The sequence below is a fragment of the Cavia porcellus genome, unplaced genomic scaffold (assembly GCF_034190915.1).
Source record: "Cavia porcellus strain 051 isolate PalLab524CR breed Dunkin Hartley unplaced genomic scaffold, mCavPor4.1 scaffold_11, whole genome shotgun sequence".
NCBI lineage: Eukaryota > Metazoa > Chordata > Mammalia > Rodentia > Caviidae > Cavia > Cavia porcellus.
Genome location: NW_026947494.1, coordinates 23,819,692 through 23,837,596, shown reverse-complemented (window position 1 = coordinate 23,837,596; position 17,905 = coordinate 23,819,692).

Below are 17,905 nucleotides of genomic sequence, written 5' to 3'. Positions count from 1 at the left end.
TAGCTATGTCCTCTCCAGAATCAGGGATCAGGGGTCCAATTTTGGAATGTGAGCTTTCTTTTTCAACAGTGCATGTCTGCTCAAGGGGTTTTCAACAAGGAAATACAAAGTTTAAGAAACTTTTCTGCAATTTAGAAGTTGCTGTTTTCTTGATTTGCCAACTTGGTTGCTAAATTCCGATAGTATTTTCCTGTTCCTCCAAGCAGTAGATTTTGATATTTTCTTCATATTTTTCATCCTTTCAGTTGAAAAAAAAATGAGAGCTTGGAGTTAGCTGCTGCAGTGTTTACTCCAATAACTCATACCTCTATTTTGCCACAGGCCTTTGGTCACACATGGTACTGGGTAGATATTAATAAAGAAAATAAATGAATATCAGAATGCAGGCATGATTAGAAACTAATGTAAAATCTTGCAACATCAGGGGCTAAGGATTTAGCTCAGCGCAATAAGCACCTGCCTTGCAAGCAGGCGGTCAGGAGTTTGATCCCCAATACAGATAAAAAAAAAAATCTTGCAATATCAAGTTAACTTCAATATATATATATTTTTTACCATGGAGAGAAAAAGAGTAGACAATTGATTTAATACAGGTTATTACAATAAGATTAGGTTTTTTCTTCCATTCCGGGGCTCAAAATCTTGGCCTCAAAGGTTAAACAAATTCACTCAATTCAAGTATATAATCAAGTATGGACCTACAATGAGTGTGTAGATGTCTACAAAACTGTATCAAGTTTCTTTAATAAAAACTTTTGTGAACATAACTTCATTGCTCAGTACATTAACAAAGAACAATGTATATTTCAAAAATTGATAAGAATTTTCACATATTGTTTTTTTTTATACTTTGGATTTTCTTTGAGAGAATCGTATGGTATTTAACGCAGTGTGCCTGATTTATTTCATGTAAACTTGTATTTTCAATTTGCTTCCATTTTCCTACCAGTGACTGAAATTCTCCTTCTTTATGGTACAGTAGTATTCCATTATGTATTTTACCATATTTTCTTTAACCATTCATTTGCTGATGGGCATTTAGGATGCTTCCAAGACACATCCATTGTTAACTGTACTGCTATAAACATTGGGATGCATGTGTCACTATAATGTGTTTTAAATTCTTTTAGGAAGATACTAGTCAAATAGTTGGGTTGAATATGATCTCCATGCTTTGAATTTTGAGCAGTCTCCATATTGAGTTCCATATTGAGTATATTATTCCACAGTCCCAAAGAAAACAGGGAGACGGGAAGTGTACTAGGGAACAGAGGAAAAGGTGAAATGGGGAGAAAGAGGTCATGAAACAGAAACAGAGGTGTCATGTGTAGTTACCAAGTACAATAGAAGCAGTTATTACATGTCACAAACATGTACAAATAAAAACACAAGGGAAAAACTTGCACTGATATTTAGACAGGCAAACAAAGATTGGTAAGTGCTAAGTTCCCAGAAAAGGTTCTCCAGGTTTGAGGTAGAATAGAAATGAATGGCAAGACCTATGTTGTTTTTTTTTTTTTTTTTTTGTAAAGAACACAGCCACTTGATGAAGCAGCATGCTAAGCATAAATCTGTGAAAAACAGAGAATCCAACTTGCCCCCTTCCCTTCCTCCGCTAGTCAGGTAATATTAGCCTTAACTGAGTGCATCTGTGAAGGGAAACCGAGTGGTACAGAATGCAGACACAGTTCAGGGTAAAAGAGGATAAATAATGGATGAGAACTGGTAAATAAATGGAGCGTATTCAAAATAGTTTAAATTGATTTTAATATACATGCAGTGTAAGAAAATACAGTGTTAGTATCTTGACATAGTGAGAAAAAGTAAGTAATGGATAAAGTATAATAGGTAAAAAAAAAGTCAGACAAGCACACACATGACATCTATGATTTAAATTTCTGTAGATGAAAGGTAGGCCATTTATTTGCCACTTCAACCTGATGTAAAGATCAAATTTTTAGCAGGCAAATGAATGGTAATATCGTAAAGAAATAGGAAATTTAGTGATGTATAGCACTATTACTCCCACTAAAGTAGCCAAGGACACATTCACAGTGTTAGTTTTCATACATAAAATTGCAATTTATTGAACACTGCAGCTTCACCAAAAATACGGAAAAAGTTTAATGAATCTATGTCTCTCAGCATCCCATAATGGCTGTTACCAAAGGTATTTCAATAAAACCATTCAAAGCAGGCTGAAATAAAGTACCTTATATTTGCAACTTCAGCTGTTCTGTGATGGTCTGGGGATAGATTATGTAGAATGGATAAACTGCATAACCCAAAGGTTGTATCAAAGAGGTTGTATTTTCTTCAGAACACCAAGGACTTGGCACTTCTACTTCCTTACAGGTACTTAGAGTGCAGATAAACTACCCTGCCATCCCATTAATGGCTGTATGATATTTCTTGCAACTCTCTAGTCACCTATGTACCCTTTTAGTCTTGCTCCTGAATTCCCTTTCTTTGCCTACTCCTTAAAATTGAGTTATACCTTGGGACTTCTTTCTGCCTCCTTTCCCTGTTCAGTGTATGCAGTCTATATATGAATCATCTAAGCTATTTCCATACTTTCACTTTTTTATGTGATGATGACTCCAAAATTTCTACTGCCTCTCCTAATTTCCCTCCTGAACTCTACACCCTGAGGTTCTGTTGAATCACTGAACATTTCCCTTTTAGACTTTCCAGGATTGTTCTAAATTTAACACAGTTGTAGCATTCTGCGAAAGTCTGGTTCTTTCCATTGAACACAAATGATTGGTCTCTAAATCTGTACTTTTATTGTACAGCCCATTAAGGTCATAAATTCATACTCATTAGGATCAAATACATTCAGTGATTTCCAGGAAACACCTACAGTAATGATTACTCACAATGAGACACTGTGAAAACAATGAATCCTCTTTGTTTCTTCAGAGACACGTTGGTTGTCAAACTAAAGAGATTTTGCTTTTATATGTTTTGTCTTTGTTTTGTTTCTTTCTGGTATGATCAGGTTAGGGAATTCTGAGAATTTTCATAGAAATAATCAACTTTCTCTTTCTCAAATACACTAAATTTCTTTTCTAGTCTCCAGCTGAATGGATATTTCTGTCTCCTAGGCTTTACATTTTCAGAGGAAATGCCTTGACTTGTGGGAGCTGTATGTTTCATCTTAACAGACATCGAGAACTGGTTCCCTTCATGTTCAGTTTCTAAACAGAGACAACTTCCTCCTCTCATTCAGGCCTCGAGTTTCAGAGTCCACATCATGAACGGTGACTGTATTGGGAGAACATTTGTGAATCTGCATCCTTTCTTCAGTATCAGTAATCAGGCAGATGTTTCTGTGTTCTTTCTTTAAATCTTTTTCATATGAACCAATTTGCTTGTACCCGGATTGAATATTGCAATTACCTGGAAAACGTTTTTGTTGCTAATCAGCAGAGATGATGCTAACTGCTGACCTAGTCTGTTTTCTCTTATATACACAACTCTTCCCCAGAAAACCAATTGGCTTTTTCACTTAGGTCCTTCTTAGATTTCCAAAAGATAAAACATATTTGCTTTGAGTTCTACCCATGTAACCATGTATTAAAAAAAATATTTCCCAGGATCATGTGCCATCCGGTTACTCTCTCTACCTCTACTCTCCGCCTGTATCATTTTCCAGAGCCCTATTCACCAATTGGACGAAAGTTTCTCCATATTATCCTGTGTTATTAAAATACAAAAACATGGCAAGAGGAGCTCAGAACTTTTCACTCGCTGTTCTTCTGACCGTGTATGAAACATTCCCTAGCACACAAGGCTGCTCATTAATACTGTGAACAATGAATGATTTGCATCTCCTTCAGTGTTTCTCACAAGCCATCCTCTTAAGAGCTCTAATAGGCCTCTGTGCTCTCCTGAGGCTCATGGCTCTGAACCTAGAGCACTGGCTACCAATGAACCCTGCCTTTTCCTCAGAGGTGTAGGTCTTTTGCTAGATTTCAGGGGACTATACCTTTCCATTCTCCTCCCAAAATTACTGCTATATTTTCCAAAATTGTTGCGTCTTCTTTTTGGCTTCTCAAGTGCTGAAATATTTGGAAACATTAGTCAGAAAGGATCACTGACCTCATCACTTTCTTTGACTTTGTAGACACTACCATTACAATCTCTTTGTACAATGCTATATCTTTGAATGGAAGGAAAGCCATATTGCAGATATCATCATTCATATATAGAGATACATATACTATAGATACAGTATTCTCACATATGTAATATAGAATACAAATACAAACAAATTTTGCACACATTAAATGAATAGAAAAATACATTCAATAATAGAATGTAAGAAAATTTAATCCCAAAATTCAAATTGTGATTTACAAAAGAGGTAACTCTGCATTTTAATAATTATTCTGAAATATTTCTCATAAAATTGAACACATTGTACCAGCAGCATAGCATTGTTTAAACAATGTGTACACACACTGGAACAAAATTATGGATAATCAAGTTGTTAAGGACCACAGTACACCACTAAGACTGGCCCAGAAATATGTCATTTCAATTTTGGTAGAAATTCCATAGTCCAGGTGTAAAACATTATGTGCTGCTGAAATAGTGTGCCCTTTGTATATTGGTTGGAAACTGGGAAATTATGTTCTGTGTGCCTCCAAAGAAACACTGCTCCACAAATTTATTAAGGTAATCATGCTCTAAAAACTATCTTCATTACTGGATCTATCTAAGCTCAAGTCATTCCATCTGAATTCACATTATTGAAAGGTTTTGGCCCAGGCAGGACACTGTAGCCAGGAAAGCCACAACCGGAAGCAGGAAGCCCCATCTTGCCCTGCCCCTAGGAAGTTACCTGTGACGCCATCTTCCCGCCCCTGGGAATTTACATATGGCGCCAAACCTAGGACCAATGGGCTACCTGTGTATCCCTAATGCCCGCCTTAGGTTCCACCCCAAACCGAGGCTATTTACAGGCCCCCACGCCGCGTGTCCGCCGGAGAGATCGCCGGACGCCAGCGGTGGGGTTGCTGGTCATCTCTCTCCGTGTTCTCAGAATAAAGGCCGCTTTTTATTTTATATTTTTCATCTTTTGTTAATATTTTTCATCTTTTGGAAATAACTCTATCATTTGGTGCCGTGACTCGGATTAACTCTATCAATTATCATATCTGGAGACTTTAATGCTTTGGAGAATGAGTGGCAAATGGGAGTATATAGTAATGTCGACATTAATTTTATGAATCTTTGACTATTCATTTACAATATTTGTTTTGTATCACTTGCCAAAATTATCCTAACTTTATCTATTATCCATTTATTCCTTCATGTAATGCTTTTATGCAGTCCATGTCAAATCATGCACAAAGGACCTTTTAGACATTAGCATAAATTATGCCTAAGTTTTGAAGGGGCCATGACAGCTATTTAAAAAAGAATCCACTCATAATAATGTTACCATTAGTATCGATAGAATAGACTTAAAGCAGATTTACCAACTCATTCTTAGGCTTAGTTTATTTCCTAACAACTAAAGAAATGATATAAAATACCATAAAAATGCAACATATAAACATTTATTCACTGAGTGTTATAAATAGGTCTATCTTCTTGGAAAATAACTGCATAAATGCAAAGCACTTATAATCAAGGAGAAATATGTAATCATTAATAGGTATAAAATCATGTGTACTACCACTCAAATTTATTACATATTAAGTAGAAAAGTCAAGTTCAATACAGTAAAAATAAAAATTTTCTAAACCAATTCTGAAAATAATGCTTATTCATGGCATGCAGAAAGAAAAGGGAAATGAGGAAATGCAGCACACCTATGTGCTCAGCCTGCAAGCTTCCCACAGTGCCTGGGCTCCGACTCTGGGCTGCCCTGAGGTGTTGCTAAAGGTGAGTGTGTCAGCCAGGCTTCCCATCACAGGACACCATATTCAAATCATCATTTCCAAAAGAGGTAGCTCTACATTTTAATAATTATTTGGAAATCTTTCTCATAAAATGAACAGTATAGTACCAGTGGCACAACGTTGTTTAAACACAGAGTGTATACATAATGGAACAAAATTATAAATAATCGAATTGCTGAAAACTATAGAATGCCACTAAGACTGCCCCAGAAATATGTCATTGTTTTCTTTTTGGTAGAAATTCCAAGGTCCAGGTATAAAGTAATATGTGCCATTAAAATAGTGTGCCCCTTGGACCTTGGTTGGATATTGGGACATTGTGTTCTGTGTGCCTCCAAATAATAATAATAATAATAATAATAATAATAATAATAAATGCTGCTTCACAGGAAAGAACAACTTGTATGACTTATATGTAGATATGCCCCCAGTGCCTCTGGCAGTCATAGATAATGTATCTAGATTTGCAGTATGGTGGACCAAGATTAAAGCTATGTGTTTCTAAATCCACAGTTTGGCTTACCAGTGTTAAGGTGACGGAATTCATGGTTGGCTTGTTCCAATGCAGAAACATCATGGTGAAAAAATATGGTGGCACAAAACTGCTGAGATCATGACGATGGAGAAGCGGAGAAGGAAATCAGGACCACTGTGGAAAGCATGAATAACCAGACTCCAAGACTACTCCTCCATGCCTTATTAAGACACAGCTAGAAATGTGTGCATCAGTCTCCAAGGTGAACCTCAAAGTCTACCAAGTTGAAGTGCTTCTTTAACCAAAACAGTATGGACAGAAATTCTCTGAGAAGATGTGTTAGAGGCAGATTTACATGCCTCAACAAGATATGCCTCACATACAAATGTACTAATGCAGTAGGTCTGTATATTTACATAATTTAGAATATACACAAATGTTTAAGATATATGACATGTGTAACATAGTAGAAAAAATATTGGCAATAAATATGACAGCCACCTCAATACATAAAAACGTATACCAAGAAAGGTGAGGAAAACTTGGACATATCCCATCTTACAGCTTGTATCTAGATGCACCCCCAGTGTCTCCTGCAGTCATACCTGGGTAGATCTAGATTTGTGGTACCAAGATAAGGGGTGTGTGGTAATTAGCTCACTGATTGCAATTAGCATATATTTTTTGTGGGCTCACTGGATTTACTGAAGGCAGAAACTGCACTCCAGTCTGGGTGGCACCATCCGAAAGGCTTTTAATCTGGATGAGACCAAAAGGAAAGGCAGGCTTGTTGCTTTCTTACTGTTCCCTGTTTTTTGCTTGCCTCGCCATGGTCTGTTTCTTTACTGCGATGCCTTCTGCTGTACCACAGTGCATTGGAGCTAACTATGGCCTGAAGCTGCTACAAATCATAAGCTGAAATAAGCCTTTCCTCCCTTAACTTGTAGATACTGGGTAGTTTGTCTTAGCAACAATAAAAAAAAAAGACACTCATGCATGCATATATAACATTTTCTTAATATTCAAATGCAGATGATTATGTATGTATATATATGTATTTGTCAACACCATAGAAAGTGCTAATCCTATCAATACTTCTTGTCTTTATGTATGCTCTAACAGAATACATGGAACTGGATAATTGTGAAGAACAGAGATGAATTTATAAAGTACCTCAAAGCATATATATATATATATATATATATATATATATATACACACACACATTCTGGACTTGTTTATTCTAATTTTTATTAAATAAATATTTGTTTTATCTTCTACCAAACACATTTTCATTTTGCTTTGGTTAGCTTACTAATTTGTGGTCACCAGAGTGAATTACCATAAATTAACCATTGTTTTCATTTCCTTAAATGGAAACAAAATTTTCTTCTTTGCTGTTAATAAAATTCCATAGTAAACAATGCGAGGCTTTTGAAGGTTTAAAATTTATTTTAATGTAGTTAAATGTACCTCCGTAATGTGTCCAAATGATATTTTCTTTTAAAATGTTGTTTCTTTCTTGTTGTCTGTTGTAACTTCTACTCATTTTGTGAATATAAGAGCAAAACTGCAAAATGTTCTATTGAAATAGATGCTGTGCAAATTTACTATTATGCAATAACCTAGGCAGTTTGTAGGGTTAATAAAATGGTAGTTATAGTTAAATAATGTTGGAAATAAAGGAAGAAGTGTTGTATTTGTGCATCATGCCTTTTCTAATGAGATATATTACAGAACACAGTTTTACCATCGCGGTTAACAGGCAAAATAAATTGCACAGTTATTCTCAGAATGTATAAAGTACCTCAAAGCACATATAATCTTTGAAAATGATTAAAAGAATCTTTACGTTCTTCAGAGCAATTGATAGTTATGTGTTTACTCCATATAAGTATACTTCATCACATTATCTGTGGTAGATTTTTCATCATATTCTCAAAACATTAAACATTTGAAAATGAAATAGTACAGAATGTTGCCCCCCTTTTCTGAAGGGCGGCTAACAAGTACCTGTTAAATGCAAGGTTAATTTATCTATTCACTTAAATAAGTTAAGTGCAAACATGGATGCATTGCATGAATGCAATGTGTAGCCTCAGCTATCATATTCAATAGCTTTGAATAATTTCTTTTGTTTCTCTACTTTTTTATCAAGCATCTCTTCTTCCACAGTGTCACATCCTCTCTCACAGTATTAGGAAATTGCTGAAAATAACAACAATAACAGTTCTTTGGAAGAATTTTTAATTTAATGATCAATTTTTTAATTGATTGCAAGGCCCATAATCAAAAAGATTTGTAGTGTGACAAGTTGCTTTAATATCCATTGATATCCAAAGAAAACAACCATGAAAATTAGTGTAGCATGCTTCCTAAATGTCTCCAATTTTATTGAAAATAGAATAGAGCAAAAGAGGAAAGAAAATGAGGCAAAAAATGTATTTATGTTTCAATGTGGCAAGATGCAATAAAATTCAAAAGGAAATATGAGATAAACATATATTTATTGAAAACAATGCATTAACGCTAATTCATTCTGAATACACATAACCTTCTGTAGCCCATAGAACCAAAGGATAATATGTCATCAACATTCTATCTGCTCATTCCAACCTTCTGTATTCCTTTTGTGTCTAAATTTGGTACAATCTTACGATATTTCTGTAATATGCCTGTATTTCAGTTATTTAGAAAAAGTAAATTCACTCTCACTTTGTTATATACTTATGTTAGACTGACATTTATGCATACAATTGTATTCATTTAGTTGTGTATTATGCATTAAAAAACTATTTTTGAGCTAGGTATTGTGCTATCCCGATGATACAAAAGAGACAACAGTCATCTTTTCTCCCCTTCATAATAGCATTCATGTTCTCACAAGGAGAAAGAAACACTAAGTTGATATCTAATCAAAAATATCAGTCTAGATACAGGGTAATATGTCATGTCTGAGGAATCAAGGAAGACATTCCTAATAGTACCTAAGATTGAACTATACCGATCAAATAAACTGTCATCAGAAAGATGGAAAGCAATTCGCTAGACAAAAAAATACCCCAAATTATTGTAAAAATAGTTTTAAAATATTTTAGAAATTTTTTTTCTGACTAATATCAATTTTAGTTCATTTTCTAATCATAGTATATCAGAAAGTTTTAGATCTATTTTATTATGTTGCCTCATAATCTCCATATTTCTGATGCCTTTGAAACTACAGAGTGGCACAAAGTTCTGTAGGGCATGCAAGCAATCACACAAAGATGAGATTCCTGACAGAAATTTCTAATCTCTAAGCATTTCAGAGTGAGATGAACTCTTGAAGACTAATTCAATAAGGTTAAGTGGAAAAGGTAAAACCTTTTATAACACTTGTTGTGGGGGAGTAACTTATTCAAGTAATTACCTTACTATACAGAGAGCTCTGTTTGATAGAAATTAACATATGGTCAGAGAAGGATTAAGCTCTCCAGAAAGTTAGCACAGACAATGAGACACACAAAGGTTGTGAATGGAGGTGAGTCTGAAGAGAACAAGGCCTGAATATGGAGATGCATGATCTAGCCCTTCAAGCTTCCTTAGAGATAAGCATTGTTTGAGATTATGTAGTAATTGCTTTGAGATTATATGGCAAATTTTCAGTATAAATTACCTCTGACAAAAGCCTTGTGGCTCCTCATTTAGGACACCTCTGGGAAATCCAGGAGCTATTTTTCCTTCCAATAAAACTGCTCTAACTTCTTTTGGTTCATAACTTCATTCCTTAATTTTGTGAGACTATGAGCTTTGCATATCTGGTATGTAACAGATTGGGAATTATTTTTTCTGTATCGCAATGATTCATACAAATTCATAATATAGAAGGCTATACTAATAGCAAAAGCACAGAGAGGAGAGAGACAGAGACAGAGAGACAGAGAGAGACAGTTATAGTTCAATTTGAGTATGTAGTTTATGGGTAAAAGGTGAACTTTAACTTTTTAAACTCAATGTTACATCACTGAATAGTCAATATGGTTCAAGGGTTAAGAGCAAGAATTTTTATAATCATGTTTTTTAGTCTTTCCCTCATTACAATACAAGCAGAATGACCTTGATCAAGTTATTTTAATAAAAGATTTTGCAAATTGAGAAAAATATTACATCTCACAAGAAATAAGCCTGTAAGAACTAAATATAAATCATTTTCAATGGGACCCAGCACAAACGTGCTAAATACATGCTACATGAAAAATCATTTTATGTAATTTAGTACCACCTAAAGTGCTGAATGCAATTTCCCTAGGTGCATTAAAATACTTTAATGTATCATTGCTTTATTGTTAAATATGTTTAGATGCTTGTTTTGATTTTGTATATGCAAAAGACATTTAATTAATGCCATGGTGATCCTCGGGCATTAATGCAATTCTTATGGCTCTTTGTTAAGGTAGATTATGAACTATGTGTATGACATTTTATGCTTCTAACACCTATAGAAAAATTAGTAATAAGCTACATGATTGCGGCTTATCCACCATTATGAATGTCAAATAAAATTTATTTTACCACTCTCTTTACAACCTTGATTCTTCATGTTCTTTTTGTGTCTAACTTAAGCTATCCAGTTTGACAGACGAAAACATTTCCTCATTGTTTTAGTTTAAAATTTTTGAGCAGTAATGAAGTTTAACATTTTCCCAAAAGTGATATTTGAAACTTGATAAGACATTTAAAAAAAATAACATGTTGCTTTTATGTTTTATGTAGATTCAGTTCAATTGATGTAGTTCTTGTGTTGTATTACTTGATTGCCACCTTTAAAATTAATTACTTTTTGTTTATACTTCTCCTTCTTCAAGTACAATAAATCATGCCATTCATGCAAGTTCTTACAGAGACTTAATTGCTTCTTTGAAAGGTTTGGCAGATACATCAAGCCAGTTCATTAATGCACAGATGATTCTTTCACATTAAGAAAGACACATTGAAGCACCAGAAATGTCACGGCAGTTATTATGCACAAAAGCATAAAATGGCAACCATCAAAAGGTGAGCCCTTATTCAGTTGGGATCAAAAATAAAACTGCAGCAATTCCTGAGTGTAATAATGAAGAGATATTAGATTATTTTAAGGTCATGCAAGGAGAATCTTTCATTTTTCAACTTTGTCCCTTTAAGGAGAGATGTTTTTATCTGCTTTATGACTTAGCTCACACATGAATCTGGAAAAAACAATTATTACTGCTTTAATACATTTATTTGTATTCCTTTGCATATATATATCAACTGCATATTATTTCCAAGCACTGTTTCATGTGTATACTTACTCTTAGTAATATAGATTTTTACATGAAAAATTTTTTAAATGTGTTACATAATTAAACAGACAAAATACAGTGACAGGTTAAACATAGAGTTTGGAAATTCAAAATTCTGCAAGCTCTGATAGCATGACTATTATATCAGAATGATTATTTTATCAGTATTTTATAGATTTTCATTACCATTAGAAAACACTCCAATTATTTCTCATGTATTTTATTAACAGTCATTTAACCACTGATACGTATATTCATCTATTTGATCTGTCTTTCACTAAATTATGGACTAGAAATATGCCAATGTTTAATCAAAATATATTTCTTCTAAGTAACTTTGAAAAACTAGATGACATCCCAAAGTGACTCCAAATTTATTAATATACACATAAAGACATTTATTTTTGAGAGAATATAGCAGAAAAAACATTAATCAAAATTTCTTGATGGCATGCTTGCCAGTACCTCACTGGGAACAAAATAGACACAAGCATATTTTTCTGAAATTTTATTCTACTGTGAGAAGACAGTAAGTATAATAAATATGAAATAAAAGGTGAATTATGAGATACATTGTATAGAGAAAACAAAAAGGAAAAGAAGACAGCAATTAGAAACTTAAATTAAGTGTAATTCTACAAAACAGAGTGCAGAAGGAAGATCTCACTGTGAACATGATCTTTGAACATAACCGTAAAAGTTTTAGTGGAAAATATTTCCATAAGAAGTTTTTGGATTGTTCTATGATTGAAACATAATTTGAGTTGAGTACAATGAGTTAACAGCAGAAAAATTGGATTTGTGATAAAAACATTATATGACAACTACTACAGATTATAATTAAGCTCATATTTTCATGTAGCAAGTGGACATTTTCATGGGCATCAATTTTTCACATTATGGTAATCTAGTAAATCTTGATAATGTAAAGTAGCACAATTATAAACGCATTCAATTTCTACTACTCAAATGATCAATATTGGAGTAATATACAAAGAATATTGCACATTATTCAATTCAAATATGTAAAACTAATTCAATTTATAAAAGGTATATTTGTTAAAGGTAATAATTTAGTGAAAACAATTTTCTAAGGAATTTTTCTATTTATATGCATGGTAGACTTAGTTACTTTATTTATGAATATGATAAAAAGTATATTTTCAATCTTATTGGCAGAATTTTTAAACAACAAAATTATTTTGCCACATGAAAGTTACTTTGGTATACCAATGCATTTAATTTACTAAAACACTATTATGTATGATGTGAGTGTCTAAATTATATGTTAAATTTCATCTAATGATTATCACTTTCATAATAAAGTAGTTCAAATTTAAGTATGCAAAAATGTTCTCTGAGCAATGCATGCACTCATATTGTACTTTATCCTTCCCTATGTATTTATTTTTCACCTATCTTAAATACACCATTGTGTAATTGCAATGACTTACTTTTCACAATGTTTTCTTACTTAAATTATTTTAAAAGTTTTTTTATGGACCAATTTCTAACCTCATTTGGTTTTTACTTTGATCAGAAGTAACCAACAATAGAAAAAAGTCACCCGGGGACACAAAATTCATTCATTTTAACCTGTTGTGTGAAGTAATTTAGAATATAGCAAATTATTATTATTAGGTTAAGACTGGAAGTCCAAACACTCCTTCCCTTATAAAAAGCTCCACTACATTTTAATGAACTCCAAAGTGACAGTAAATAGGTCACGTTTGGGTCTTATAGACACTTTGGAAACCTTGGGGCTTTTTTTGAAAAACACATCATCTATTAAGGAGATGTTCTTGTTGATTAGATACAATAAAGAGTACTGGGCTGGTTTGTTTTACACGATTGAGCACCCTCCAATCTTATCATCAACCTGTCTAGACGCCTTTTGTCTTTAGTATATCTTCATCGATAAGATAGTAGCAAAAATAAATCCAGCTTACAGAACTTACCTTCCAAGGGCTGAGCTCAGAAAAGATATTGAATGAAGGTGAAACCAGTGGTACAGAAAATAAAGAATTGGTCTTTGAAATCCGCAGACCAGCATATTTTCTCCAAGGACTAATCTGTAATATTAGCAGCAATAAAAGACTCACCATGTAGACTAAATTAAATCTGTATGAGGTTCTGTAAGTCATTTCCCTTAGATGGTTAAATCAGCAGTATCAGTGCAATGGAATTTGACACATCATTGACTGCATTTACATAAACCTCCTAACATGAAGGTAGAGAAGGAGGGTCACAGAAGTTTCAATGAAGCTTTAAAGAAAATAAAATTACTACATGTTCTAATCTCAAAAAACTAGTAAGACACAAAGTAAGTTTAATCAATGTTTGAATAAAACATGTTTTAAAATACAACTACTCAATTATTACATTATATTTACAATAGTATCTAATGAAGTTGAGATATATTAATAAAAAGTTCTGCCTATAAATATTATAGATATCTATTATATAAATATTAGTGACTTTATTAATATATTCTAAAACATCTCCATTTGTCACAATATAGAGTAGTGTGGTAATCAGAACTTGTATTATTTATCGTTAGTAAGGTTGGACTCTTCTGACATCTTGTTTTTGGTGCTGAAATTATGATTCATCTGGGTCACAAAAATGTGAAAAATGTGGATTTGGGTGAAGTTCTAATTATCAAAGCACAAGGTGACTCTTTTCTTCTGCTGCAATAATCAGCAGTGCTCTTCTCTTGCACTATTGTCCAAATATGCAGAGATTCAGAAGCAGAGCTCTCGCTGTGCCCAACATGAGCAAATAACACAAAGAAGAAACAAATAAGTCTTTCTACATTTCTGCAAGTTTTATGTGTATACCACTTCTTAATTAGCATGTTCTTAATGCTAACTATTGATGTAACTTGATTTTGTGAAGAAATTCAGGTATAGATATTCTCAATGTAAATATTCTTCAAATCTTTCACTGCATGAGTTTTATAGTATCCAACACAAAATATAGGTACCAAGTTCAAATAATTTTGCTTAATCAAACAAGATATGTTTTATAAGTAGTATGTGAATATTATCACATCTTCTCATTTTCTCTTATTTATGCATTAAAATGAAATCATTTTCTTATTGTATTTCTCACTGAGCTTTAGAAAAATTAAGTAATACAAAGAGTATAATAATAGATCATTGTTATACATTAATGATTTTCTTATTTATAAATGTTTTAGTTAAAAGGCAGTTTATAAATGCACAACAAAATTCAAAATAAACGTGACCATGATCATTACTCCTAGCAAATGTGGAGTTTGCTGTTTTTGGATATTATGTTTGCATTTTCCCTGAGGGTCTATAAGCTAAAGGCTTGTTGGGCATAGGTAGGATCCACATGAAGGAGGTGGAACCTTCAGGGAGTGGGCCTCTGAGAAGAAAGTTAGGCTGTGGAATCACATCTTTGAAGAGGATGTTGAGACTCTGACCACCTCTTCTCTTTCTCTTTCCGTCTGGGTTACCATAAGTTGAGAAGATTTGCTCAACTCCTGCTTCCTGCCTTAATGTTCTGCTTTGGAACAGGCCAAAAAGCAACATAGTCCACCAGAATTGACTGAAAAACTTGAAAAAGAATAAGCCTGTCTCAGACATTTGTCACAGCAACAGAAATCTAACACAATACTTCAAATCACAGGAAGCTCTATTTTGTTTTATTAATGTTAGTCACCTCTATTTAGTTTCTTCTTTAGTTACTGTTGAAGAGTGACTCTGTTCCAAATTGTGTATTAATATGGAATATGGAACACAGAAATATCATTTTTCATTAAATATTCGCTGAGGAAATTGAGGAAAAGAACTTCAATATAAAAAGTACTAAGAAAACATAAACAGAAAACTAGAATCAATTTCAAAATTCAACCTATGAACACTAATATCAGCAAAGTCTTTATTCTTATTTTATACAAAATAACTGCAAATATTTTGGCAATAAGTAGTACAGTGCCTATTAAACAGGTAGTCAGAGTGTTTTTTATTGTTCTTCTGTGGACCTTACACATATCCACAAACATTCACTGTTCTCGAGAAAGAATAATGAAACCTAGCATAGCGTGGGTAATCATTTGTGTTTTTCAGCTGAAACTCATATGAAACTGGGCAGAAGTATAAACAATCTAAAAAAGTAAAGTACCTATAGTCAGCATCATGAGCAATTCATAATGAATGTGATAGTACTTAAAAATTGATTCTTAATAAAAAACAACTACATAGACCAATTTATTCAAAGAATGGTGCACAGAAAAAACATGAAAACTAATATAGATTTGTTAGCCTACAATGGACTTCAAGATAAAATTTTTTGTGGTAAGCTAATGCAATTGAATTTTCATGATTTTACCATATCTAGCACAAATTTATAGGAAAAGATCTCACATGTGTTTAGAAAAAATTTAATGTAGATAGGAAACAGAGCTTGTGGCTTTCATTGTATAATAAAGTCACTCTACAATTTATTCAAGGGCAGAGAGAAACTAGTAAAAGTTATAAATACTAGAGGTCAATAGCACATTGAAAAAATGATGTTTTCCAAGAGAATAAATGAAACCTGAAGAATCATAGAAAGCACTGATTACAACATGTACCAAACTTATTCATTAAAATGTCACTGTTTAAATGATAAAAAGATTTTTACTTAAGGTTAAAATATACCTATTAATTTATCTTCAAGTCATAAAATATTATACACCCATGTACAAAAATTTTATCTCAGTTTTACATTTCAAAGCACCCAATGAGCGTTCTTAGAGATTTTATTGCCTGTGTACTGAGTTACAACCAGTTATAAAAAGTATCATAATTTGGGGATATATATTATGTTGATCAAAAAGCACAGTTATCATTTATTTTAGTATCAATAATAAAATCACTCTTGTATATCAAGAGTTTGAAATGCCTTAAGTGTAAATGAGAAATCTTTTTTGAGTATTTGAAGAGCCAAGTAGGACATTTAGCTGATGATGTAAGCTGCTGTCTTTTGTGATATGATCTAATGTTTCTGTTTTAGTTCTGTGTAGATCAGTAATTAGAAACTCACAAAATCTAGATGAAATGAGCTTATGAGACAATAACTCATTGTTTATTATTACTGAACAAATCCCTCAAGTAATCAAATAAAAATAAAAATTTCGATGTTTTTGTCTTTGTTTTTATTTTGGTACCATGGATCAAATTCAAGAATTGGCATTTGCCAGGCAGGTGCATGTGTCACTGAGATGTATCCCTAGCTGTGACTGCTATGTTATTCAACTCTTGATGAAGAATCAAGAAACAAGCTTCAGAAACAATATTCAGAAACAAGCTTCTGAGTCTAAGATTAGGACCATAAAGATGAAAAGTAAGGGCAAGGGGCCCTGAGATGGCACTCAGGCATATTTCAATAGAATTCAGTGTTTGAGGCTGTTATTACACAGGATAGAAGTTAAAGTCCTGTGCAGTCATTAAGAAGACTGTGCTTGTTATTTTGGTGGAGTTTGTTTAATCTTTGTCCTCTCATTAACCTCTTTTCATATTTACTCACTTGTGTTACAGCTGATGGTTTTATAATTTATTTCTCACTCCTTTTTATCTGGCCACTTGAGAAAAATTTCAGTCAGGGAAGACAGTTAAGCTTTTGATTTTGTTATAATAGGATCGATTTTGACAGGTGAAAAAACCAAAGGAGGTCTAATTCAAATTCATAATGCATTTGACTAAAGCAAAATATAAGTCTAGCAAGGAATTCTAACTAGTTATTAAACATCTTGGCAATGCATATATTAGGCTACGATTAAAAAGGCACTGTCCTCAAGGAATTAAATCATTAGTATGTACTCTTTTGCATTTGGATAACCCATTTGATTAAACTCATTTAATTTTTTGATGCCAAATTTTACAGCAGTTGAAAAATATACCAGAGTTAAATAAAATGTGCTTAAAAGTTGCAAAATTCAGAAAGTCATGTCACTGAGTATTTACTGATGTACATATAAATACTAGGTTTTTATATCAAGTTGACATATTTAATGTGAAATATATACGGTTATATTGGTTAAATGCAGCTGTAAAAACTTGATATTTACTTAAAATTTAATTTTATAACAACTGCCTTTTTAACAACTATATTTTTTTTCCAAAAATCGCTTGGTCATTTGGAAACTTTATAGACAATCAGACGCTAGTGAGAATGATTTCAGTTTATACTTGGGATAAGCT